At 39.9% G+C, this 26,073-nt stretch overlaps 2 pseudogenes; one reads left to right on the forward strand and one right to left on the reverse strand.

The window, feature by feature from the left end:
• LOC132211938 (peroxiredoxin-like 2A) overlaps nucleotides 1-26,073 on the reverse strand; it is a 92,339-nt pseudogene that overhangs the window by 44,758 nt on the left and 21,508 nt on the right.
• The window catches only part of LOC132212711 (PRELI domain-containing protein 1, mitochondrial-like), a 30,507-nt pseudogene continuing 17,772 nt past the window's right edge, over nucleotides 13,339-26,073 (forward strand).

A 26,073-nucleotide genomic window follows, 5' to 3' on the forward strand; every position in this document is an offset into this window, starting at 1 on the left:
TGTTTCCTTTTTACTGTTAAGTCACAAATTTTGTTGACTTATTAGTTGACAGCCCTGTGGAGAAAGGGACCGAGTTTATCTTGTTTACTACTAATGCCTGAAGTACAGTTCTTTGATAAATAACTGTAATTTACTGAACCATGATAGAAGAACTTAAGAGAACTACCTTACAAATTGACAACTCAAGCAGTCAAAATAAAATGATGACTATAATAAAAAAGACAGATGACAAGTGTTGGCAAGGATATGGAGAAACTGGAACCCATAGGCACTATTAATGGGAATGTAAAATGGTGCAGCCACTATGGAGAAAAGTCTGGCAATTTCTCAAAATGTTAAACATAGAATTATCATATGACCCATCAAGTCCACTCTCATAATATACCCAAGAGAAATGGCAGCAAGAGCACACAAAGACTTGTACATAAATGCTTATCACAGCATTATTCACAATAGCCAAAAGGTGGAAACAACCCAAATATCCATCAACTGGTGAATGATTAAACAAGACGTGATACTGATCCAATGGAATTATTTGGCCATAAAAAAGAATGAAGTAGTTATATATACTACAGAATGGATTAACCTTAGAAACATTATTTTGATTGAAGAAGCCAGTCATAAAAACACATACATATAATCCCATTTATATGAAAAGTCCAAAATAGGTAAATCTATGGAAATGGAAAACAAATTACTGGCTTCCTACATCTGGAAGAAATGGGAGGGTTGAGGAATGATAGCTAAGAGGTATGAGATTTAATTTGGAGATGATAAAAACAGATTGTGATGATGACTGCACAACTTTGTGAATATACTAAAATCCCATTGAATTATACATTTTAAATGGGTGAATTGCATGGTATATAAACTATCTCAATAAAGCTGTTATAAGAAAATAAGTAAGAATTTAAAAGAAATGAATAACTACTTCATTTAGATTTAGAATTGAGAAACTTGAGTAGACAAGTTTGGAACTTTAATACGCAAAAAACACAAATACTTTTCAAACATCCATGGAGTGTTTACAAGAATTTATCACATATGACATTTCACACACACACACATGCACTCCTACATATAAACCCTCAAATTGGAAAGATAAAAAATCCTTAGAGATTACTTTCTGACAATGACACATACACAATATAAATTATAGAAAACAGTAACTTTTAAAAAGCCACGACAGAGTAAACAGTGCCAGATTTGCCCTTTTGCCATAAGCAACTATAAAAAAGAGGAGGCAACTGTTTTCAGACATTGAACAACATGCAGCATAGTACTGTGATCGTTGGGACAGGATATAGACAAGGTGAACCCGATGATCGAGTTCACTGACTTTCTGCTGTGGGATGAGGAAGTGGGCACCCAAGCATGGCAGGAGTGCCAGTGAACTGACAGCAGAAATCAGACTTTCAGACCTCTGAGGAATTGGAATATTCAGGCCAACTGCTGAATATTGGAGAAGTAAAAGATGCCTGGGCATGAGGGAGGACATCAATTTAAATGGGAATTTAGCATGAGTCCTTGGCAACTTGAATGCACAAATGCAAGAAGTGACTCCACAAAGTCTAGCAGAGATAACCTGTTGTGCGACTTTCAGTTAAAGTGCTTGAAGATATTTGGCTTCCAGCCCAGACAGTATTAAGAAACTATATTTAATAACTAAATTATTCAGCTGAAACACCAGGAAGGCTTTAGAGGTAAGGAGGACACCCTGGAGTAAGAGAAATGCCCTAAGACTTATTTCAAAACTGAAATAGACTCACCCTAACTGAGAGTAAAACCAATCTAGACAGGACCAAAAAAGCTCTGTAATTTAACAGCCTAACACAACAAAATGCAACATCTTTTTTTCTTTCAACATTCTTTAAAGGGTGATGAAATAATGCAGTCTCCCTTACAACATATAATCCACAAGTCCAGCACAATTAAAGAAAAAATATTAAACAAGCAAATAAGCAGGAAATAGTGATCTATAATAAAGAAAAAAAGAAATGTTAATAGAAAAAGGCACTGAATGACCATATGTTGAGTTATAGATGTTGATTTTAAGCAGCTGGCATAAATATATTTAAGGATTAAAAGGAAAAAGTGGATATAATGAGTGAACAGATGTAGATTTCAGCGGAGAGGTATATATTATTAAAAAAAACAAGTGGAAATTTTACAACAGAAAAGTACATATCTGAAATAAAAATTTTACTGAATAGATTTAACAGACTTCAGAAGAAAGACGTAATAAACTGAGAGACAAATCAATAGAAATTATCCAATGTGAAGAAAGACACACACACACACACACACACACACACACAAAAGCTGAAATTGTTAATAGAGCCTCAGTTACATGCAAAATAATATTCATGAAATTAAATTCCCAGGGGGATTGGGAAGAGAATGGGACAGGAAAGTATTAAATGGTTGTTAATCTTCTAAATTTGGTGAAAAACACAAACTTACAGAACTAAGAAAAGGGGTAAACCAAAGCAGGATTAAATATAAAAATTATCACACTGAGTCATAAAAATAAAATACTAAAAAATAAAGAAAAAATCTTAAGAACAGCCAGAAAAATACGATATATTGCAAACAGAGAAACAATGATACAAACAATTGCTGCCTTCTTGTGAAAAAGAAGGGAGGCCAGAAAACAATCTGATAACATTTTTGAAGTGCTGGGGGGTGGCGGGGGGGGGGGGGGGGGGCGTAGGGAGGGAGGGGAGGGGGAGGGGCAAAACAAACTCTCTCTCTCTCCTCTCTCTCTCTCTCTCTCTCTCTCTCTCTCTCTCTCTCACACACACACACACACACACACACACACACACACACACACACTCAACTCAAAATTTGATATCCAGGGAAATAAGCTTCAAAAACTGGAGGTGATATAATAAAACCTTAAAGAACCTATTGCCAGAAGACTAGCACAACAATAGATGCTAAAAGAAGTTCCCCAGATTAGAAGAAAATGATATCAGATGAAACATGAATCAATGGGAAGGAATAGGGTATGGTAAATATGCCAGTGCAAATAAAAGGTAATTTCTTTCTTCTCAATTTCTGTGAAAAACAACTGACAATGTAAAGCAAAAATAATGACACTGTATGGTAAAATTATTACATAGATAGATTTAAAATAAATGATAACAATAGCTCAAGGAAAGAAGGAGTTGCTATTGTGAAATTCTTTTCATGTGAAGTGGTACCATGTTACTTCTAAGCAGACTGTAATAAGTTAATGATGTATAGTGTAATGCCTAGAGCAAACATTTAAAGAACAATATAAAGAGATAGAGCTAAAAAGCTAATAACGGAATCAAAATGAAAAAATAAAATAACATTTTCTTAAAATGTTAAATATATATCTACCCAATTCCACTTCTAGCTATGTACTCAAGAGAAATAAAAGCTAAATATATACCTACCCAAAAGTCACCAAAAGACTAGTAGAAATGTTAATAGTAGCTGTAATGAAAATAGCTGAAGGCTGGAAATGATTGAAATGATCATCAATAGAATTATAATACTTTAAACAATTAAACTTAAAAAAAAACAAATATACAATGGGATACTACTCAGCAATAAAAAAGAATAAAATACTGATACATGCAATAATGTGACTGATTCTAAATAACATTATGTTGATGATGAGAGCCAGACACCAAACACTATTGTCTCTATGAAGTTCAAGTGACAGAAGTCAGAATGGTGGTTGCCTAAGATGGGTGAAGATTAATCAGAACACAAGGGGATGATCCTGGGATAAAGAAAATGTTCTATATTTTAATTGGAGTGTCAGTTACATGACTGATCTATGTATAAAATTCATCGAATTGCAAACTGAACATCTATGTCTCTCACCATTTATAAATTTTACCTAAGCAAAAAAATACTTTTAAAAATCCACAAAATTCAATATAACCCACTACACCAGGGGTGGGGGATCTTTTTTCTGCCAGGGGCCATTTGGATATTTATAACATCATTTGAGGGCCATACAAAATTGTCAACTTAAAAATTAACCTACTGTATTTGGTCAAACCTTTAATTACCTCACCTCTAAATGCCTCGGCAGGGCCAGACCCAATGATTTCTCTAGCCTTACATGGCCTGCGGGCTGGGTATTCTCCAGCCCCTACACTATACCAACAAGCTGAAAAAAAAATTCACATGAGCATAACAACTGATACAAAAAAAAGGCTTTTGGCAAAATCCAACATCCATTTATAATTTTTTAAAAACCACAACTCTCAGCAAACTAGGAATAGAGAAACTTCCTCAATTTGATAAACAACATCTATAAAATTTTACCTCTAACGTCATACTTAATGGTGAGAATCTACATGCTTTTCTCCAAAGATTAGGAACAAGGCAATGATGTCCTCTCTCACTAGTCCTATTTCACATAGTACTGGAAGTCCTAGGTACTGAAATAAGACAAGAGAAGGAAATAGAGGGTATACATACTAACAAGGAAGGAGAAAAACTGTCTTTGCCGATGACATGATTGTCTGTGTAGAAAATCAGAAGTAAAAACAAACTAGCCTTATAACTAATAAGCAGTTAGAGCAAGGTTGCAGGATACAGGGCTAATATACAAAATTAAATTGCTTTCTATATTTATAAGATCTATATGAGGAAAACTATAAAACTTTGATTAATGAAATAAAAGAACTAACTATATGGAGAGAGATTTCGTTTTCATTGATAGTTATTGTCAAGATGTCGGTTCTTCCTAACTTGATCTATGGATTCAATGCAATCCCAATCAAAATCCCCGCCAGTGATTTTGTAGGTATCAACAAACTGATTCTAAAGGATATGAGAGGCAAAAGACCCAGAATAGCCAACACAACATTGAAGGAAAAGAACAGTCAGAGGACTGACACTACCTGACGACAAGACTTACTCTAAAGCTATAATAATCAAGACAGTGTGTTGGGCAAAAGAATAAACAAATATATTAATTGAATAGACTAGACAGAAACTTTGCAGGCCAGAAGGGAGTGGCAAGAAATATTCTAAGTGATGAATACCAAGAACCTACAACCAAGATTACTTTATCCAGCAAAGCTATCATTCAGAATTGAAGGTCAGATAAAGAGCTTCACAGATAAGAAAAAGCTAAAGGAGTTCATCACCACCAAACCAGTATTATATGAAATGCTGAAAGATATCCTTTAAGAAGAGGAGGAAGAAGAAAAAGGTAAAGATACAAATTATGAACAACAAATACACATCTATCGACAAGTGAATCTAAAAATCAAGTGAATAAATAATCTGATGAACAGAATAAACTGGTGATTATAATAGAATCAGGGGCATAGAAAGGGAGTGGACTGACTATTCTTGGGGGGGAAAGGGGTGTGGGGGATGCGGGAAGAGACTGGACAAAAATTGTGCACCCATGGATGAGGACAGTGGGGGGGGGGGTGAGGGCGGAGGACGGGGTGGGAACCGGGTGGAGGGGAGCTATGGGGGGAAAAAAGAGGAACAACTGTAATAATCTGAACAATAAATATTTAATTAAAAAAATTGAATAGACTAGAGAGCCCAAAAATATAGTAAATTAATCTTTGACAAAGGTGAAAGATAATACAATCAAGAAAAGGTAGTCGTCATTTTAATAAATGGTGCTGAAACAACTTGATATGCACATGTCAAAAAAAAATCTAGATACAGTTTATATCCTTCATAAAAAATAATCCAAATATATATGACCTAAATGTGAAATTATATAACTCTTATAAGATATCAAAGAAGACAATCAATATGAATTTGGTTTAGATACAGCATTAAATGCACAATCCATGAAATAAATAATTGTAAGCTGGATTTCATTAAATTAAAAATGCCTGCTGCGTAAAAGACACTGTGTAAGAATGAGAAGACAATCTACACTGGGAGAAAATATTTGCAAAAGACATATCTGATAAAGGATAGTTATCCAAAATATACTCAACAGTAAGAAAACAACTCAATTAAAAATGGGCAAAAGACCTGCACAGGCACCTCTCCAAAGAAAATATACAGATGGGGGGGGAAATGCATATGAAAAGTTGCTCAGCATTATTTGTCACTAGGGAATTGCACATTAAAACAATAATGACACCTACTACACACCTACTAGGATAGCTGAAATCCAAAAACTGATGATACGAAATGTTGATGAGAATGCAACGTAAGAGGAACACATACATTGCTGATGGGAATGAAAAATGGTATTTTTTTTTTTTGCGGGGGACAAGGGGTGTTGTTTGTTTGTTTGTCTGGGGCTTGAAAAAAATTACTTAACCTTGCCTTGATACATACGTTATGAAAAACACAATAAAGAGCCCGAATGAGCAAACAGCAACACACCCGATACAAATATTAGTTTTACGCATAGCCTCTGAAAACATACTGCTACCAACTGGATTTAAGATAAAGATTAAAGACTGTGTAATTGAGTTTTTAAACCACAGTTGTTGTGCTGGGGGTGAGGGAGTGTGGGGAAAGAGATTCAAAAGAATTTAATTACAATTAAACTCTGCATTATCAAACTCCCCAAAATGTCAAGGCATCAAGACAAACTAAGGATTCCAAGATCATAGACCCTCATATTTGCCACAAGGCCTGGTGACGCAAGCAGTGTGTACAAGATCCTTAACAGACAGCCCAAAAATAATGGGTAAGCTTTATATGACTCTAACCCACAGACGCACAACCATCCTTCTTCGTCTGAGCAACCTGCAAGAAGGCACAGTTACCAGGTTATTCCAACATTCACTAGTTTACTTTCCTCCAGTGTATCCCTCACCTTCAGCCAGCCAGCCAGCACCCCACAGTGCATGATGTGGAAGGCCAGAGCTCAAGGGTCTGGAGCGACCAGCAGGACAAGGCAAAGTGAGGCCAGTTCCAGCCTCAAGCAACAAAGGTGGCTGTCAAGGAGGAAGCTCCAGGGGACTCACAAAGTGGTACTTTGGAACAATTAGGCAGTGTCTTACAAAGGTAAACATAGGATGTGAGGGCGATCTGGCTGCGACATCTGTCACCCCATTGATCGCCAGGGTTGATTCGGCTGATCTGGCTGGCTAGGCGGGTGTCCCCCTCCTCCCTCACCGATCCATGTGCGTCCCTCCCGAAGCTGCGCGCTCGGTCGAAGAGGACGACCTTCCCCCCCCCCCCCCCCCCAGGAGAGGACCGGTCTTCGGTCAAGGGTATACGAGTAGCTGCGCTCCCCTGCTAGAACCTCCAAACAAGCTCTCAAAGGTAAACATAGTCTAATCATACAACCCAGCAATCATAGTCCTAGTTATTTACATAACTGAAGTGAAAACTTATGTCTACACAAAATGTAAGCATGAATATTTACAGCAGCTTTATTCATAATAGCCAAAAATTAGAAACAGTCAAGATGTCCTTCAAGAGAAGAATGGATAAACAAACTGTGGTACACCTACTTATACAATGGAAAATTATTCAGCAATAAAAAAAAAACTAAGCTACCAAACACGAAAAGACACAGATGAATCTTAACCACATATTACTAAATGAAAGGAGACAGTATGCAAAGGCTACATACTATAGTATGACTCCCTATATGACATCCTGGAAAAGGCAAAACTAGACAATAAAAATTATCAGGAGTTCCAGAGGAATAGAGGGATATTTGAATATATAAAACACAGGGGACTTTGGGGGCTATGAAGCTATTCTGTATGATATTATGCATTTATCAAAGCCCATTGAATTATGCAGCACAAAGAATGAATCTTAATGTGTGCAAATTACAAAAATCATTTAGGAGGTCAAGGAAGTCCCAGGACATTATGCAGAATGTGACAAAACCATCTGCTGTGTTACAAATCTGTGAAACAACTTCGCTGAAGCAGATGGGGAAAAGGGGAAAAGGTACTGACCTAAGGAACTCTGAAAATAAGTAGAGTCTGTAAAAAAAAAAAAAAAAAAGGAAAAGGAAAAGGAAAAGGAACTATATATTGAAAGGGCGAGTCGTCGCCGGGCCCCATGAGGCACAGCCTGACCACGCTGCTGGCGGACTCAGGCACCGAGTCCCCAGCCCACGGCGGGAGCCCGGCGCAGGCCACCACCCGCCCGCCGCCCCGGGACCGGACCCACACGGCAGCGGCGGCGGCGGAGTGGGGCGCGTGCCCTCGCCCGAGGAGATGGAGGAGGAGGCGATCGCCGGCGCCCCCGGGACGAGACGGAGGACGTGGACTTCCTGTCTGGGCTGGGACTGGTCGATCTGCTGGACGCCCGGCAATCGGACTGGCCCCTGGAGCCCGGGCTCGGCTCGCCCTGGAGGGGCGAGGACTGCGCCCTCCATCTTGCCTTGGGTCCTCCATTTTTGGACAGAGCCATGTGCTTCTTCCCAGAAGAAGCCTCTGCTAGCCACACCCAGGATTTCTCTGGACTAACCAATAATAATCAAGGGAAGTGCACGCCATCGCCATCACTATGACCACATCCTGTGTAATGAGACACCAACTCGCGCCTGGCCAATCGGCGGTGCCCACAGTCGCCTCTCCTGCCCTTACTCCACCCCCCTATAAAACCCCAGTCCCATCAGGCCTCTCTCTCTCTGCCACTGGGCTTACCGTTGCATCGGTGAGTGTGGTCGGGGAGCTGAACTAGTTCGAAATGAAGGACTCTTTGCTTTTGCATCGGACTCGCTGGCTCCCTGGTGGGCTTTTTGGGAACCTTGAAATCTGGGCACAACATATATAAACACTGGACTCTAGTTGTTAAAAGTATACACCAGGCGGGATGGGTTAACAATTCTGATACTGTTATACCTGTATACTGTGATTGAACAATTAAGGAAATGAATGCAGGAGGGTGGGAGTCCAGACAAATAAGCAAGGGAAGCAAGCTAGAATGATCCATGTGGAAGTAGATTAGAGATATCACTATGAGTTCATGTGTAGTTTAATATAAATGGTTACAAACAGAAAGATTTACTTATGCGTGTAATTTACAGATTATCCAAACACATATATTTTCTTATTCCATCAGCAGAGAGGGCCCAGAAACAATGACACTTCAGTAGCAGCAAGTACTTTCAGCACTCAAATATTGGTTTCTAACACTAATCTACAGTCAAATGAAGCAGGGCTCCTTGGAGAAATGACTCATTCTAGGTCTGAAACAAGAAATGTAAAAGATAAGCCTGGAGCATCTTACAGTGGCAGAGAGTAAGGAAGTGCTACCTACCTCCCCTCAGCTCTGCCCGCGTCCCCCCCCTCCCCCTGCCGCCACCCCCACCACCAATCACAAAAATAAGGTATGTTGAAAGGACACTGTAGTCAAGGAAAAGATCTCCTAATGGCCAAAACTGGAACAAGTTAAGCAACAAAATAAGTAAAGCAATATTGAATTATAACCCAAAGTATATCCATGAGTCCATCATAACTCAATAAATACACTAGTGAATTAATTAATTAATTAATTAATTAAGAAGAAGAAAAAATCTCCCTTGCAGAAGAATTCAAAATAAATTGTGTTTGTTTCCCCCTCAGAGATGAAACATAACTCCCCTCTCCTTAAGTGTGGCCTGCACACAGTGACTTCCTTCCAAAGAGTCCAGAATGGCAAGGGGAAAAATAACTTTATAGTTGAGAAACCTGACATATACTACCTCAACCAATAGTCAAGGTTAGCATCAGCTGTCTCCTGCATGCTGATAATATGTACCCCTGATAATATGTACCCTTGAGAATGATACTACCTTTATTGTCCTCCTCCTCAAAACCTAAAATCATGAGAAAAACATCAGACAATTCTTAGCAGAGGGACATTTTACAATATTTGACTAGTACTTCTCAAAACTGTCAAGATCATCAAAACAAGGGAAGTCTGAGAAACTTTCACAGCAAAGAGAAGCCCATGTAATACAGTGTCCTGGATGGGATTTTGGAACAGTGAAAAGACATTAGATAAAAACTAAAGAAATCTGAAATAGCTCAGCTTCTCTCAGGTCAGGCAAGTTCTATCCATGTGTCAGAGAAAATGGCCACCTACAGCCACAATATCTCATCCTCCTAGTTTTAAGAACCAAAGTGGGAGCCCAGCCAATGTGGCTCAGTGGTTGAACATCAACCCATGAACCAGGAGGTCATGGTTCGATTCCTGGACAGCACACATGCCTGGTTGTGGGCTCAATCCCCAGCAGGGTGCATGTAGGAGACAGCTGATCAATGATTCTCTCTCATCGTTGATATTTCTATCTCTCCCTCTCTCTTTCTCTCTCTGAAATCGATAAAAAAAAAAAAAAATTAAAAAGAACTAAAGTAGGGGAAAGGAAAATTTCCCCCTCTGATGTCTATATATCAATCCAGGGGAAGATTCCAATTGGCCCTATTTGGATCTTGAGTCCATCCCTGTGATGAAATGATGGGAAGGGCACCTAAAATGACAGTCACTCTGGGACCACTATAAATGGGAGAACAGTTTCCTAAAGGACATACAGTGTTACACAAGCAAAAATTACTGAGGTCTGCTATAATAGAAATGTGAGTGATTAAAATGGATTCAAGAAGAGTTTAGAAAATCTGAATAGGCCACTAACTACAATTTAAATTGAAAAAGTTATGTTATCTACTACCCCTAAAAGGCACCAGTCCCAAACTGTTCTATCAAATTCACAAAGAACAGATAATTCCTGAATTATTTAAATTGCTCCAGATCATAGGAAAATGAAAAAGCATGCATTCAACAAGATTAGCATTGCCTCAATATAAAACATCAGACAAGAACATCATGGGAAGGGGGATAAAACCACAGACAAATCCCACATATACTAGTACATATAGATGTAAAAATTCTTAGTAAGATATTAGCAAATTGAATTCAGAAAAGTATTAAAAGAATAATACAGAATAATATAACATAACCAAGTAACATTTATCATGATATACTTTCATTAGTGTATTTTAATATCATTCACTATATTGATAGATTAACGGAGGAAAACCATTTGAATGTTTCAATCGTTTCCAATGTGTTTTTATTAATTCAACACCCATGCATAATTTTTTAAAATGTTCTTAGCAAGCCAGAAAGAGAATGATACTTCCTTAATTTGGTAGAGAGAATCAGAAAACTAAAGTAAACATCATATTTAATGGTGAATCATTACAAGCATTTCTGTTAGAGAAATAAGAGGATATACTCTCATCACTATCTTTGACCATTGTACTAGAGTTCATAGACAATGAATTAAGAGAAGAAAAGAAAAGTATTTTTTTTGGGGGGGGTGGCTTATTAATTGCAAATATAACAAAAAATCTAAGAGAATCAACTGAAAAATCACTTGCACTAATAAAATAATTTAATGATATAGCAAGATTCAAGAGAGACAACGCAAAAATTATAAATTTTTCTACACTAGCAATAACCAATCTACGTATATAAAAAGCCAGTGTCCGTGACGACCAGGATGACCAAATGACTGGTCACTATGAGGTACACTGAGCACCTCTCGGTCCCTCCCCTGCACCCCACCCCTCCACGAGTGGGCGGAACAGCGACCTCTTGGTCCCCCTTCTGTGACCAGGGAACCACGGCGAACCGAGGTGAGTGGCAGCAGGGTGGGACTGGCAAGCCAAGCAGAACGGTCTACCTCTTGGTCCCTCCCCCAGCCCTTAGGCTCCGATCGCAGCTTGGCAAAGGGGGAACCACAGCGAACCAGGGCATGGCAGTGGGGACTGGCGAGCAGGCAGAAGATGGGCCTCTAGTGCCTCATGTATGCTGGGCCTCTAGTAAGAATATAAAATAAAGTCAATTTTCAGGACTCAGGATTGGCCACCAAAACAAATAATACGTAAATATATGAAATGGAGGCATAAAAACCTCCACTTACCTCACCATCACCACCACCAGCTCTTTCCACATCGGCCACACTTTAACTTGTCACCAAACCCTCATTGTGAATTAGTTTATGAGATCCTTATCCTCTTTGATAGAATGTACTGATACTCACAGTACGTTCTATCTCTATTCAATTATACCATTGTTTTTGGAGCAAAATTGCTTGTGTGTGCTTCTTATTTCCTCCTATTACGTGATCAATGACTTTCTCTTTATACTGCACCCCACAATATCTTAGGTACAATAGGTACACAATGCTTATTGTCTTGAATGCAGTCAGAGGGTATCAGTAAAAGAGAAGGAAATAGAGAGAACAAATTAAAGAGGAGGGAAATAATAAAGGGTCAGAAAAGATTGGTTGACATAAGTAACTTGAGCCTCTTTTAGTCACTCCTATTATGGCTAAGTCATCATTATCTGATTTCCTTAAAATACAAAATGGTAAAAATTCTTGAGCAAGATAACCATTTTTTGAGAAACTTCCAGTGAAAAAACTAGGAAATACTCCATATAAAATAGCCTGAATGAGAAGGACATTCTTGATTTTTTTTTTTTTTTTTTTTTTTGCAGGACTTGAATTTAATTCTTCCTTTCCCATTCTCCACAAATTCTCCCAAATTTCCTTTTTTTTTTTTTTTCTTTCCTTGGCCTCATCTCTATTTGCCTTTCTTCTCTCCTAAAACTAGGTCTTCCCTTCTCTTCTGTTAAGCCTGGTTTCAGAGGGAACTGAGGAGGCCCTGGGTTTTATGTCCTCCGTGGTGTGGGAATGAAGGAATCAGAAGTGATCAAATATGTACACAGTACATATTCTATGTTTGGAAAGAGTAAACATTTGGGAATGAAATAGAACTGTATTGAAATCAGGCTCCATTCACACTTACAATCCCTGTGCCTCAGTGTTCTCATCTGAAAAATAAGGACAAGAATAGCCGCTCCGATGGAGAGTTGTATGGATTAAGATACGATTTATCTAACGCCTAGTTCAAAGTAGGCTCTCAGCAAGTAACAGCTACTAGGGAACCATGGTTGAAAAACAGGGGAGAGAGTAGAAAGGCCAGACTCCAGTTTTTTCTCCCACTTTTCTGCCCTCTAGGCTAAAATCATAGGAGTGGGGAGAAGGCAGGAGGTGAAAGTGTGGGAAAAGCAATACTAAATCTTACATCTTAATCCCTAGTTTACTGCTGGATCAAAATCAAAGACATTGACATGACAGTTTTTACTTCATATATCTGATTTTATAGTTTACTTCAGAGAAATTATCTAAGCAATAACTTATATTTGGAATAAAAATCTCAAAGAGGAAAATTCTCTTAGGTCAAAACTTCCAGGGGCTGCCCGACAACTCCTCATGGCCGCGGCTGCTGCTGGGGTGCAGTGGGCGGTGACTGAGCTAGTACCTGGCAGGCGGGCCCCCCGGGCTCTGCACCCCTGATGCTGCTCCGGTGCTGACCCCCCCTGGCCAGGACAATGGTGAAGTATTTCCTGGGCCAGAGCGTGCTCCGGAGTTCCCGGGACCAAGTGTTCGCTGCCTTCTGGCAGTGGTACCCGAATCCCTATAGCACACGTCTTGACAGACGACATAGTGCACCGGGAGGAGACCCCTGACCAGAAGCTCCTGTCCTGGAGACTCCTGACCAAGACCAACAGGATGCCCCGCTGGCCGAGCGACTATTCCCTGCCAATGCTGCTCACTCGGTGTACATCCTGGAGGATTCTATTGTGGACCCACAGAACCAGACCATGACCACCTTCACCTGCAACATCAACCACGCCCGGTTGACGGTGGTGGAGGAATGATGTGTTTACTGTGTGAACTCTGATAACAGCGGCTGGACTGAAATCCACCGGGAAGCTTGGGTCTCCTCTAGCTTGTTTGGCGTCTCCAGAGCTGTCCAGGAATTTGGTCTCGCCCGGTTCAAAAGCAATGTGACCAAGTCAGTGAAGGGTTCTGAATGCATCTTGGCCAAGCTGCAAGGTGAGGCCCCTTCCAAAACCCTTGTTGAGACAGCCAAGGAAGCCAAGAAGGCAAAGGAGACGGCACTGGCAGCTACAGAGAAGGCCAAGGGACCTTGGCAACAGGGCAGCCACCAAGAAACAGCAGCAGCAAGTTTGTGTAGCCAGCGCAGAACCTGGTGCGGCAGCACACCCCACCACCTGCTGCACTCCCTCTGCCCTCCCCTCTGTATTTTATTATTAAAAGGCAACTTCCAAAAAAAAAACTCCAGTGAAACTGATATACTCAGCTTCCCAAGATAAATCAGTATCTGATTATGTCATTCCTCCCCTTGCCCATTTCAGTATCAATAGTTTCAAATTCTCAGAAGGTAATATAAGTCCTTGTCGTTCACATGATAAGTAAACAAAGTACCCCCCCACACACACACACCAAATGCATATGGGTACCATGGTAGAGAAAGAGGGAGCAATTTTACCTAATTAGTGAATTTTCCAGATATTTCATATTTGGTCTGCATTAAAAATGTGAATGTCTGTTGTAGATCATTTATGACTAGTGGTCATTGTAATTCACGTGAACAGTATTTTCAAAGCATGTGGATACATTTTTCAGAATACCAGGTCTACCCTATAATTATTGTTACATTAATAATCATTGGTCTGATGAATTAAAAGGGAAGGAGGAAGTTTCAGGCTAGTCCTGTAAGAAATGCTTCACTTCCTTCTGTCATCATTCAGCCTTGGCTCTGATTTCAGTGTTAGTGAATTCACTGCACTTTTTTTTTTAAAAAAATATATTTTATTGATTTTTTACAGAGAGGAAGGGAGAGGGATAGAGAGTTAGAAACGTCGATCAGCTGCCTCCTGCACACCCCCTACTGGGGATGTGCCCGCAACCAAGGTACATGCCCTTGACTGGAATCGAACCTGGGACCCTTCAGTCCGCAGGCCGACGCTCTATCCACTGAGCCAAACCGGTTAGGGCACACTGCACTTTTAAGTAAAAAAGAAAAGAACACATTTCAGTTACTGCTGACAAAATATTTTATCAGTCTTTCTGTTAGTATGAGTCATAGCAGAAAAGAATTTGATGATTTGCAAGAAGAAACCACAGTCCACTAAGAAGCAAGAGAATGGTATCAGCAACCAATTTGACTCTAAATTTTTCTTTGAGTGCCTACTATGTACAAGCAACGGGACACAGGCCCACCACAGGTGGCCACTTCTTCTGGAACTTCGTGCTTCTGATGAAGTGTAATAGAGTGAGAAGAAGGGATGGGGTTGGGCTCTTAGCAACAGGACTGAGCCTTCCAGCCCACTGAGGGGTGACTGCAACAGAAGCAAGCCACCTGTCACAACCTGCCAGTTTAAGAAAGCCAAAACTCCCTCCAAATTCAGTCCATTCTAGGTTGAGCACTGATACTGAATTTTTATCACTGAGTCCCTGTATCCCAGTTCATATTTAAACCTACCACTTGTTATTGATTGCTATTATCATTTTTATTGTAAATCTACATAAGTTTGTTAGAATCTTACATATGCTCCCCTGGACCTCGAATTGATGGAACCCAAGTAGAGTTGCCTCTTTTCAGTTTTCATTGTAGGTAGTTTTCATTGGTCTCTCCTGGATTTTCAGGTTCTATCCAAAGAGTTGCCTCATTTTTCCTGGGACTAGACTTACCTAATGGCTGTCATCATCAAAATGTCTACATATACTGAGTACAAACCATGTTTAAAATGTTACGCAACTAACACACAGATATTTCACATGAATGACCTCACCCAATCCATCCAACTCTATAAGGCGGCTGTTGTCATTATTATCATCATCATTATTATTAACGCTGTGTTACATTTGAGGAAGTTGATTAATAGAGAAGCTTCTTGCCCACAGATCACAAAACTAGAGAGGGTTGCAGCTGGGACTTATACCCATGTCTGTGTGACTTTAAATCCAGAACCCTCCACAGTTCCACCATATGCATCCCTCCCTGACTAAGACCTGAAAAAAATTTTGAGTCTACTAGTTTCACTAAAACTGCAGCCTACAAATGGCTCTCTCTGGGGGCAGGTTACAGACTACTTACCAAATTATAAAAACATGAGTTCAGTGCAAAGTGAATGACAGTACCTGAATGCGCTGAGTCCATACGACGGTCTAAATAACTGAGCTGTACTATGAGGGAAAGCAGTGGGTGTGATGGGTCCCTCCTTTTTTATTCTTTTCTGTGTCATTGGATAAGTCACTTCAATTCCCTGTGTCTCAATTCTTGGAGTTGGATTTGGACACAGTTTAGTGGATTATGAAATCAATTTAGTGAAACACAACCATTTTAAGAAACTAAATAGAACAGAATAGTGAAGCATAAATATATGTATAGTATTTGTGTAATATTTATACTAGAGGCCTGGTGCACGAAATCGTGTACGGGGGTAGGGTGGTAGGAAGGAGTCCCTCAGCCTGGCCCGCACCCTCTCACAATCCAGCTTTGGACATCCCTCATGCAATCCGGGACCACTGGCTCCTAACCGCTCACCTGCCTGCCTGCCTGATCGCCCCAACCTGCTCTCCCCTGCCGGCCTAATTGCCCCTAACTACTCTCCCCTGCCAGTCTGATCGCTCTAACTGCCGCTACTGTGGCTTTGTCCGGAAGGACATCTGGAAGACATCCAGTCTATCCAGTCTAATTAGCATATTACCCTTGTATTAGTATAGATTATTAGAATAGTATAGAATACAAAATAGTTACTCATATTTTTAAGATAAGTATTTTTTAAAATATATTTTTATTGATTTCAGAAAGGAAGAGAGAGAGAGAGAAACATCAATGATGAGAGAGAATCATTGATTGGCTGCCTCCTGCAATCCCCTACTGGGGGTTGAGCCTGCAACCCAGGCATGTGCCCTTAACCAGAATCAAACCCGGGACCCTTCAGTCTGCAGGCCAACGCTCTATCCACAGAACCAAACCAGCTAGGGCAAGATAAGTATTTTTGATCAATCTTTTGTTTCAGGTATGTGTGTGTGGCAGAGGGATTAGGTCACAACATAAAATATATTTCTTATGGAGGATCATAGTCAAAAAAAGTTTCAATAACACCTGGCTGTGGTTCTCTCTACCTTAAATTGGAGGACTCTATCCAATAGTTATGGAACTATAAGAAATAAATTTCTGTTGTTTAAACCACCCGGATTGTGTTATTTTATTATGGCAGCCCAAGCAGACCACTCCAATGCAATTTGACAAGCATTTATTGAGCCTACTGGATTTGGATGCCATTTTAATCATTTAAACCAGGTTCCAAAAGAAAACTAGAAGTTAACTTGCAGAGGGACACCTTAGCAAACTATTTTAAAGCATTTGTTCACTTATTTCCTACATACCTATAAACAGGAAAAGAAAAGCCTAAATGGGGAAACAGACAGTCTCATATACATTAATAGGACTGGAAATTGCTTAAGTCCTTATGGAAAGCAATTTGACAAATAGCTTTCAGATTTTAAATGAATTTGCTCCTTGGCCCAGTAATTCTAATTCTGGAATTATTCTTACAGATGTATTAGCATATGAGCCCAACCACAAATGTAAAAAGATGTTTTTACTGCAGCATTGCTGGTAATATAGAAAAAGGAAAACAATCCAAATGCTCATCAGTAATGGAGTAAAAATTAATCATGACGCATTCTTATAGTGGAAAATTGCAGTCTTCAGGAATAATGTGGTAGGTGGTTCTCTATATGTATTGGCATGGAAAGTCTATGACATACTGTTAAGTGAAAAAAGCAAGTCACAGAGAGCAATATTTATAGCATGATCCCATTGGTGTAAACAAAGACCCTTCCCATATATGATTCTGTGTGCAACAACTTAGGAAATAAATCTGGAAGAATACTGTCGGTCATAGTTACCACTGGGGAAAATGGTGGGAGAAAGGGTATGTATTAGTTTGCTAGGGCTGCCATAACAAAATGCTACAAACAGAGTGGCTTAAGCAACATAAACTTATTTTCTCACAGTTTTGGGGGCTAGAATCCAAAATCAAGGTGTCCACATGTTTCTCCAGAGGCCTCTCTCTTTGGCTTGCAGATAGCCTGCTTGCTGTGTCCTTTTTCTCTATGTATCCTGGTGTCTCTGTGTCCAAATCTCCTCTTCTTATAAGGACATCAGTCAGATTAGATTAGGGTCCACCTTAACAGCCTCATTTTAACTTAATCACATTTTAAAGGTTCTATCCTCAAATAGTTACATTCTGAGCTAATGGGGTAATGACTCAACATATAAATTTGGGAGGACACAACTCAGCCCATAATAGGGTGACTTCCACATTTTGTCTATATTGTATAAACTTTTTACGATGAGCATATGTTTGTTTTCTAATTTTAAAAACAACAAAAAGGTTAGGAGAAAAGTGACTAAACGACTAATGTTAACGGCTAAATATTAATAGGAATGATCTCTAAAGGCCTATAGGTAAACTCTAATGCTCTTCAATAAACATGCATTTACATTTTTGTTAGGAAACAGAATAAATATTATCTTTAATAAAATAAGTAAACCTAACCACTCCTTGACAAAGCCTGGAAATTAGACATAGTCAGAGAAAGCCATTTAGAACTGGCTAGGGATTTTAATAATTTACAATGAAACCACTTTCAATAAGCTATTTCAAATACATGATCCTTCAGAGATTCTTAGGTCATAGGATTATTCAGTTGTGAAAACTGGCATACCTTCTATCAATTTTCCAGGTTACAATAATAAAGTAAATCTAGTCTTAAATTAGTAGTCTTTTCAAGCAATTCTTCAAATGAAAGATTTTTCAAGTGACTATTCCATTATGCTGATGGTATGAATTTTACACTTCTTAATTTACTGAATTTCATTAATAGTAAGTCTTAATCCCAACACCAATAAAAATAATCTATAATAATAAAAGCATAATATGCTAATTAGACCAGACATCCTTCAGGACGAAGCTGGGGCTGCGAGGGAAGCCCGGGTTTGGGTGCCTGCCAGCGGCCGGAGGGAAGCTGGTGCCGGCAGCCAGGGGAAGGAAGGCCTACTCTTGCACGAATTTCATGCATTGGGTCTCTAGTGTAATATACAAATAGACTATTTTTCCCAATAGATGTACAGCATAGTCATTAACTAGATAATCTCATCATGTTATGAAAATCACCTGCAGAGAAATGTAAAGAATAAGAAAATAAATAGCTTGTGCCTCAAATACTTACCCATTTTGCCTCAGCATTTAAGGCTCAGTCAGAAATACCCATGCGATTCGCTGACTTCGGAGTTCAGTACCTTTCCTCAGAGCCTAGGTGAGGTTTGTCAGTCAGTTCTCAGGAAAGTTCCAGTCTACAGGATGTTTTGTACAGAATTTCCTTACAAGGAAATTGCTACATATTCCCCATGTGGCTATTTGAAGGATGGAGCAGTGACATCTTCCAAAGTAGCATCTTCTTTTTTTTCTCCTTTTTTCTTTAGAAACTGCCTTTGGTGCTCTTAAGAGTGGATTTCCCAGCGATAAAAAAGCAATCTAAAGTAACATAACTGGAAATTTTGAAATTTTTCTTTTTGTGGTCAGTAATCCCAACAGTGTTCTTCCCGTTGGGGAACCACCCATAATTTCTGACTATTCCCTCATCCACTGGAATGCAGCGGATTGGGAAATTCCCAGCCTCCATTCTTGTCAAGGATCCATTTCTTCACCACAGTAGTTTGCATTTACCAGTGCTTTAGAAAAGGATAGGGCTTCATTTTCCTTCACGTTTTCAGCAGCAATAAAAGCAAACGAACACAGAGAATGACTATGGATGGAAGATGACAGAGCAGTGATGGCTCCCAGCGTCACACCACCGAATGTGATGCTCCACAAACTCTTCGGCGATGGCAATATTGTCTTTACAACTACTTCCTTCCTGTAAATTTTAAACTGTAAATTGCTTACATTAGCAATTATCTCAACATCTGTGTCTACACACAACTCTCTTCAAGCTGTGAGGGCTGACCACGTTTGTCTGCCTGCAGAAAAAAGAATGGGAAAGAAAAAAGAAATGGCCAGTTGCCAAGTAATTGAGAGCTACCATGTGTGTTTGGGCTCCATTCTCTTCCATCTTTCAGCTGTAGAATCTATGCCATTTTGTCCCCAGGAAATAAGAAGCGGGCTCCTCACTGAGTCCTTTGGCTGGATGAGGGAGGCACCTTGTACTGTTGGGTTAGCTGCGGGGATTCCATGTGAGCAACTGAGCAGCACAGTTTATTTATTTATTTTTTAAGTTTTATGTTTCAAATAAAGCAACTGTAACAAGATTTATTTTTTATTTCTTAATGTTTTTATTGATTTTATTTTTTTATATCTTTATTGATTTCAGAGAGGAAAGGAGAGGGAGAGAGAGATAGAAACATCAATGAGACAGAAACATCCATTGGCTGCCTCTTGCACACCCCCCCAACCAGGGATTGAGCCCACAACCAGGGCATGTGCCCTGACCGGGAATCAAACTGGCAACATTTTGGTGCATGGCCGACACTCTGCCACTGAACCACACTGGCCAGGTGAGCAGCACAGTTTAAATAAGAGAAACTGAACGAAGACAAAGTAAGAAAGGTAAGAGGAGGCAGCTGGGCAGTCATGGACTGGACATTGGCTGCTCTTCCTTGTTCCACCTGTTAAGTAGGGTGGAACCAACATGAGGTGGTCCTTTACAGTTTTCCCAGGTTTTGTATGTACAGAACTCGTCTGGCTTTCTCAACACCCTATGTTGAAGAAATGGCACGTATATACAGTAAATCCTATTTTGTATCATATCCCATTGAGTTTCAGGTTTTTGAGTCAGGCTACTGGGCTTTCTGACAGTATCACCTTAAGTAAGACAATTAACTTCTCTGTGCCTAATTGTTCTTATTCATAAAAGGGTGATAATCACACCTACTTATAGGATTGATGAGATAATACAAGTTCTCAGTACATGCCCCAGCACACAGTAATCCCTTAGTACAGTGGTCGGCAAACTGCGGCTCGTGAGCCACATGCGGCTCTTTGGCCCCTTGAGTGTGGCTCTTCCACAAAATACCATGTGCGGGCACACACGTACAGTGCGATTGAAACTTCGTGGCCCATGCGCAGAAGTAGGTTTTCGGCCTGGGCGAGTCTATTTTGAAGAAGTACTGTTGATATTTGGCTCTGTTGACTAATGAGTTAGCCAACCACTGCCTTAGTAGATGTTAGCTACTATTTATAATGTGTTTGCTTGGTATTATGCCTAGAAAGTTCTTTCCCTCCCTAAGATTTTATATTCACTCATATTTTCTTTTCTGTTTTACATTTAAATATTTAAAATTTATTGTGGTAAGAATATTTAACATGAGAGCTATCCTCTTAAATTCGTGAGTGTGTGATACAGTACGGATTGTTAACTGTAAGTAGTACAAGGTTGTACAGCAGATCTCCAGAATTTATTCATTTTGCTTAAGTGAAACTTTATGCCCACTGCTTAGCAACTCCCCATTTCTCTCTCCCCATAGCCTCTGGCAACCATCATCCCACTCTCTGCTTCTATGAACTTGACTATTTCATACACCTCATATAAATGGAAGCATTCAGTAGTTGTCCTTCTATGACTGGCATACTTCACTTAGCATAATATCCTCAGGATCCATGTTATGGTCTTAAGATTTACATTTAAATCTTATATCTACTTTACATTTATTTGGATATATAGAATAAGGAAGGGATCTGACTTTACTTTTGCCAAATGGTTACAGGTAATATTTTTTTTAAAAAACCATAACCACATAATACAAAATTCCCATCAAGAGTAAGGACAGGCAATTCTTTCATACTGAAATTAGTTCAACTTTATGTTTTTAAAAAGAATTTCTACTTAGGGTGCTTTTTTAAATGACTATAAAAAATTATTACATTTTCATAATTCATCCTGGTTTCTGTCATCAAAGATAATAAAACATTTATTTGTCTTCTCAAAATATTAGTTTAAGAAGAATATTCCAAAAGGGAGTGGGAATAAAATGTGAAAACTAATGACATACTGGTGGCACCAACTACCTCTTGTCTATGGCTGGCAGGAAGGAGCTGCAAAAAATCCATACCTCTAGCCCTAACTGGTTTGGCTCAGTGGATAGAGCGTTGGCTTGAAGACTGAAGGGTCCCAGGTTCAATTCCGGTCAAGGGCATGTACCTTGGGTGCGGGCACATCCCCAGTGGGACGTGTGCGGGAGGCAGCTGATCGATGTTTCTCTTTCATCGATCTTTCTAACTCTCTATCCCTCTCCCTTCCTCTCTGTAAAAAAATCAATAAAATATATTTTTTAATTGATAAGTGAAATAAGCCAGTCAGAGAAGGATAAATACCACATGTTCTCACTCATTTGTGGAATATAGAGAACAACATAGACTTATGAACAGGGACAGATCCAAAGACAGAGAAACAGCAATCAGACTATCAATCCCCAGAGGGGAAGTAGGGGAGGGTGGGGGTAAGGGGAATAGATCAACCAAAGGACTTGTATGCATGCATATAACCCAAACCAATGGACACGAACAACAGGGGGATGAGAGCATGAGTGGCGCGTGGGGGGTGGGGGGGGGGAAGTTGGGGGTTAATGGGAGGGTGAGGACACATTGTAATACCTTAATCAATAAAGAAATTTTAAAAAAATCTATACATCTAGATATTTACAAACAAAGTGACATTATGGGGAGGGAAGGGTGTATCATAAGTAAATTATCTGTATTCTATTTGCTTAAAGCTAGTTTGTTTTAATTAATATGGTTAATGAAATATATAAAATAGAGAATAAATTAGAAATGGACAAAAGAGATGAGGCAAAAGAAAAATAAAGAGTAGGAGCATAAATGGGAAGCAGGAAGGAAACTTTGTGCATTTCCTATGAATGGGCCACAAATATATCAAGGTAGGATCAAACTTAATCCCAGTCACAAAATGCAAAGCACCTTCAAGAAAAAAGCAAGGCAATTTTTCAGAGCATAATAAACAGAGGTGGATATCATTAGTTGTCATGCCAGAATTCATTCTCCCCTTCATCTTTACTAACAGTATCTCAATTTTGTTGAGGTATTGACCCCCCTCCTTATGCAGCCCTTGTGATTGAAGGAATCTGATCCCAGAGGTGGACTGATTAGTATAAGCCAACCAGTGATTGATTCAAGAATAAGCATATGATTGAATTTCAAACAATAAGACAACCAGGTGATGACTGCTAAAGACTTGTAGAAAAGTTCTTTCTTGGCCTTAAGAGAGACCAAGGAGAAGCTAGTGTCTCTTAAGTGCTAGGTATGAAAAGAAACTGTAGTTACTGCTGGCACCATCTTGCAACCATGAGGGAAACCAGACAGAGGATGGGCAAGACATGAGAATGGAAGAGCCAAGGTGGTTGAAGAGAATGGACTGAAAGCCCTGAACATACTGCACCTGAAGTCTACACTACTATTACACTTCTACCCAGATGAGCCCCATTGTTTATCAATTTGACAATGATGTCTGATATTTGCAATCTAAAACAAGCTGCTACATATACCCTCAAGTGTATAAAAACATGCTCTCTTTTTCTGCTGAGATTTTCTATTTGTTCTTCTATGATGAGCATATTTTCCTTTATCTCTATGAATTGTTATAATAGCTGTGTGTGTTTTTTTAATCTTTATCTGCCAAATCCAACATCTGAGTAATTTTAAGGTTGATCTCCATTGATTCTTTTTTCCTTGAGTATGGAATCACATTATCCTATTTCTTTTTATGTCTAGAAACTAGAAGCCTGGTGCACAAATTCGTGCATGGGCGGAGTCCAGTCAGCCCATCTCGATCAGGGCAATCGGGCCAGCCGGGGGTAGGGGGCAGCGGGGGAAAAGGGCTGTGGGTAGTTGGCTGGCTGGCCCCACCCGTGGTCCAAATACTGGTTGAACTCCTGGTCAAAGTCCTGGTCCAGGGGACAATTTGCATATTAGCCTTTTATTATATAGGATTTTGGGCTTTATATGAACACTGTAAAAATACATTGTAGAGGTTCTTGATTCTGATATATCTCTGAAAAGTATTGATTTTATTTTTAATTTGGCTAATCTCAGTGTCTAAACTCTACCTCTTCTGCAGTAGACAACAGTTAAAGTCTCTGTCTAATACTTCTCGCCTCAGTTGGGCTGGCTAAAGCGAGATTTTAACTACAGATAAAAAAGATTAAGAAGAATCAGCATATGGATAGTAGATGAAGCCATTGAAGTAAATGGAACACTCAAATATAAAGGTAGAAGAAAGGAGGGTAGCCCTAACGGGTTTGGCTCACTGGATAGAGCATCGGCCTGCGGACTCAAGGGTCCCAGGTTCGATTCCGGTCAAGGGCATGTACCTTGATTGCGGGCACATCCCCAGTGAGGAGTGTGCAGGAGGCAGCTGATCGATGTTTCTCTCTCATCGATGTTTCTAACTCTCTATCCCTCTCCCTTCCTCTCTGTAAAAAATCAATAAAATATATTTTTTTAAAAAAAGAAAGGAGGGTATACAGTGGGGCCTTGACTTACGAGTTTAATTCGTTCTGTGACGGAGCTCGTAACTCAAATTACTTGTATGTCAAATCAAAAAGTGAACGAGTGAGACACGTGATGCTGGGCTGATGTTGTGGCACTCACTGTGACGTTCGCTGCGCCTACTAGCAGTGGGGTATCTGAAGCTGGCTCGTAACCCGAATTTTAGCTCGCAACTCAAAGCAAAAAAATCGGCGGAGAGACGGCTCATATCTCGAAAAACTCGTTAGTTGGGACACTCGTAAGTCAAGGCCCCACTGTACTTCCTGTTGTAGGCAGTGGGAATGGCATCAGGTGTCTGACTTGGATTCTGGCTAGGAAAGAATTCAGAGCCAAGACCCAATTGTAAGAGAACATTTGTTTGGTAAATCATAGAGGTGGAAGTAATTTGTGGAAGAAATGGGCTTAGGAAACACATTATAGAGGTAAAGGAAGAGCCCTTGGAGTCTGAGAGTGAGGAAGCCAATGACAATGTGCCTGGGGCAGGGAGGGGGTTGGGGAGGGAGAAGGCATGCTCCCAGGAGGGAGAGTGCACTGGGTCATCCATTTTAAGGGTTTTAAGGGTGGAGATTTTAGGGGAGGTCCCAGGAGAAGATCTCAATAGACTATTCAGCAGTTTTCCTGGTATGTCCAGTATGTCCATTTAGGGTTGTGGTCTCCACTGATTGATTGGTCAGCACCAGGGCAGGGGGTCATTATTCAATGGGTGCCTGAGGGCAGCCATGGAGTTGCTGGTCTGGTTTTGTTGTCTTTTCTGGGCCTAGGGCTGAAATACAACTAAGGCCTAAAGGTTATCTATCTCTAGGGAGGAAAGGTCAGGGGGTCCAAACCTCATGATCATCTACATCAGCGGTTCTGAACCTGTGAGTCACGACCCCTTTGGGGGTCGAACGACCCTTTCACAGGGGTTGCCTAAGACCATCGGAAAACACATATATAATTGCATACTGTTTTTGTGATTAATCACTATGCTTTAATTATGTTCAATTTGTAACAATGAAATTGGGGGTCACCACAACATGAGGAACTGTATTAAAGGGTCGCGGCATTAGGTAGGTTGAGAACCACTGATCTATGTGCTAGGGGAGGAAAAGTCACCCTGGGGGTGAGTTCCCATCCTACAATTGTCCTTTGCTAGGCACCTGGGGCTTTCTACCCTGGTGGCCTTCTGTACCAGCCCATAGTCCTTGCTCTGCTCATGTCTGTCTAACTGCCTACCACACTTCCCGAAGTGTTTTAATTGGTAATGATGTTTCATGAAAAGGAAGGAAGAAAGAAAGGAAAGGAGGAGGGGAAGGAGAGAGGGATGGAGAGAGGGAGAAGGACAGGGAAGAATTTCTTAACCAAGTAAGATTGGGGATTGCTGAGTTCAACAAACTTTGATTTTTATTGTAGCTGGATTTCTCAGAACCTTTAAATATGCTTAATATGCCCCATAAGTCTCCAAGATGGCAGAGAGTAGACTTTTGTGTTTGAAACCCTTCTAAAAACAACCAGTGTTCAATGGAATAACATACTTTGAGAAATGTTATCTCCTGCCAACAGGGAAATGCTGCAAGTATAAATTTATTATTTTTCTGTCTCAAGAGGGGAGAGGTAATCTTTAAGCTTATTAAGGTGAAACTTATAGTTTAAGTGATATGAAGTATCTATGTTTTATGAAAAAAGAATAGGATTAGAAGC

Source organism: Myotis daubentonii, chromosome 11, assembly GCF_963259705.1.
Source record: "Myotis daubentonii chromosome 11, mMyoDau2.1, whole genome shotgun sequence".
Taxonomy (NCBI): Eukaryota; Metazoa; Chordata; class Mammalia; order Chiroptera; family Vespertilionidae; genus Myotis; species Myotis daubentonii.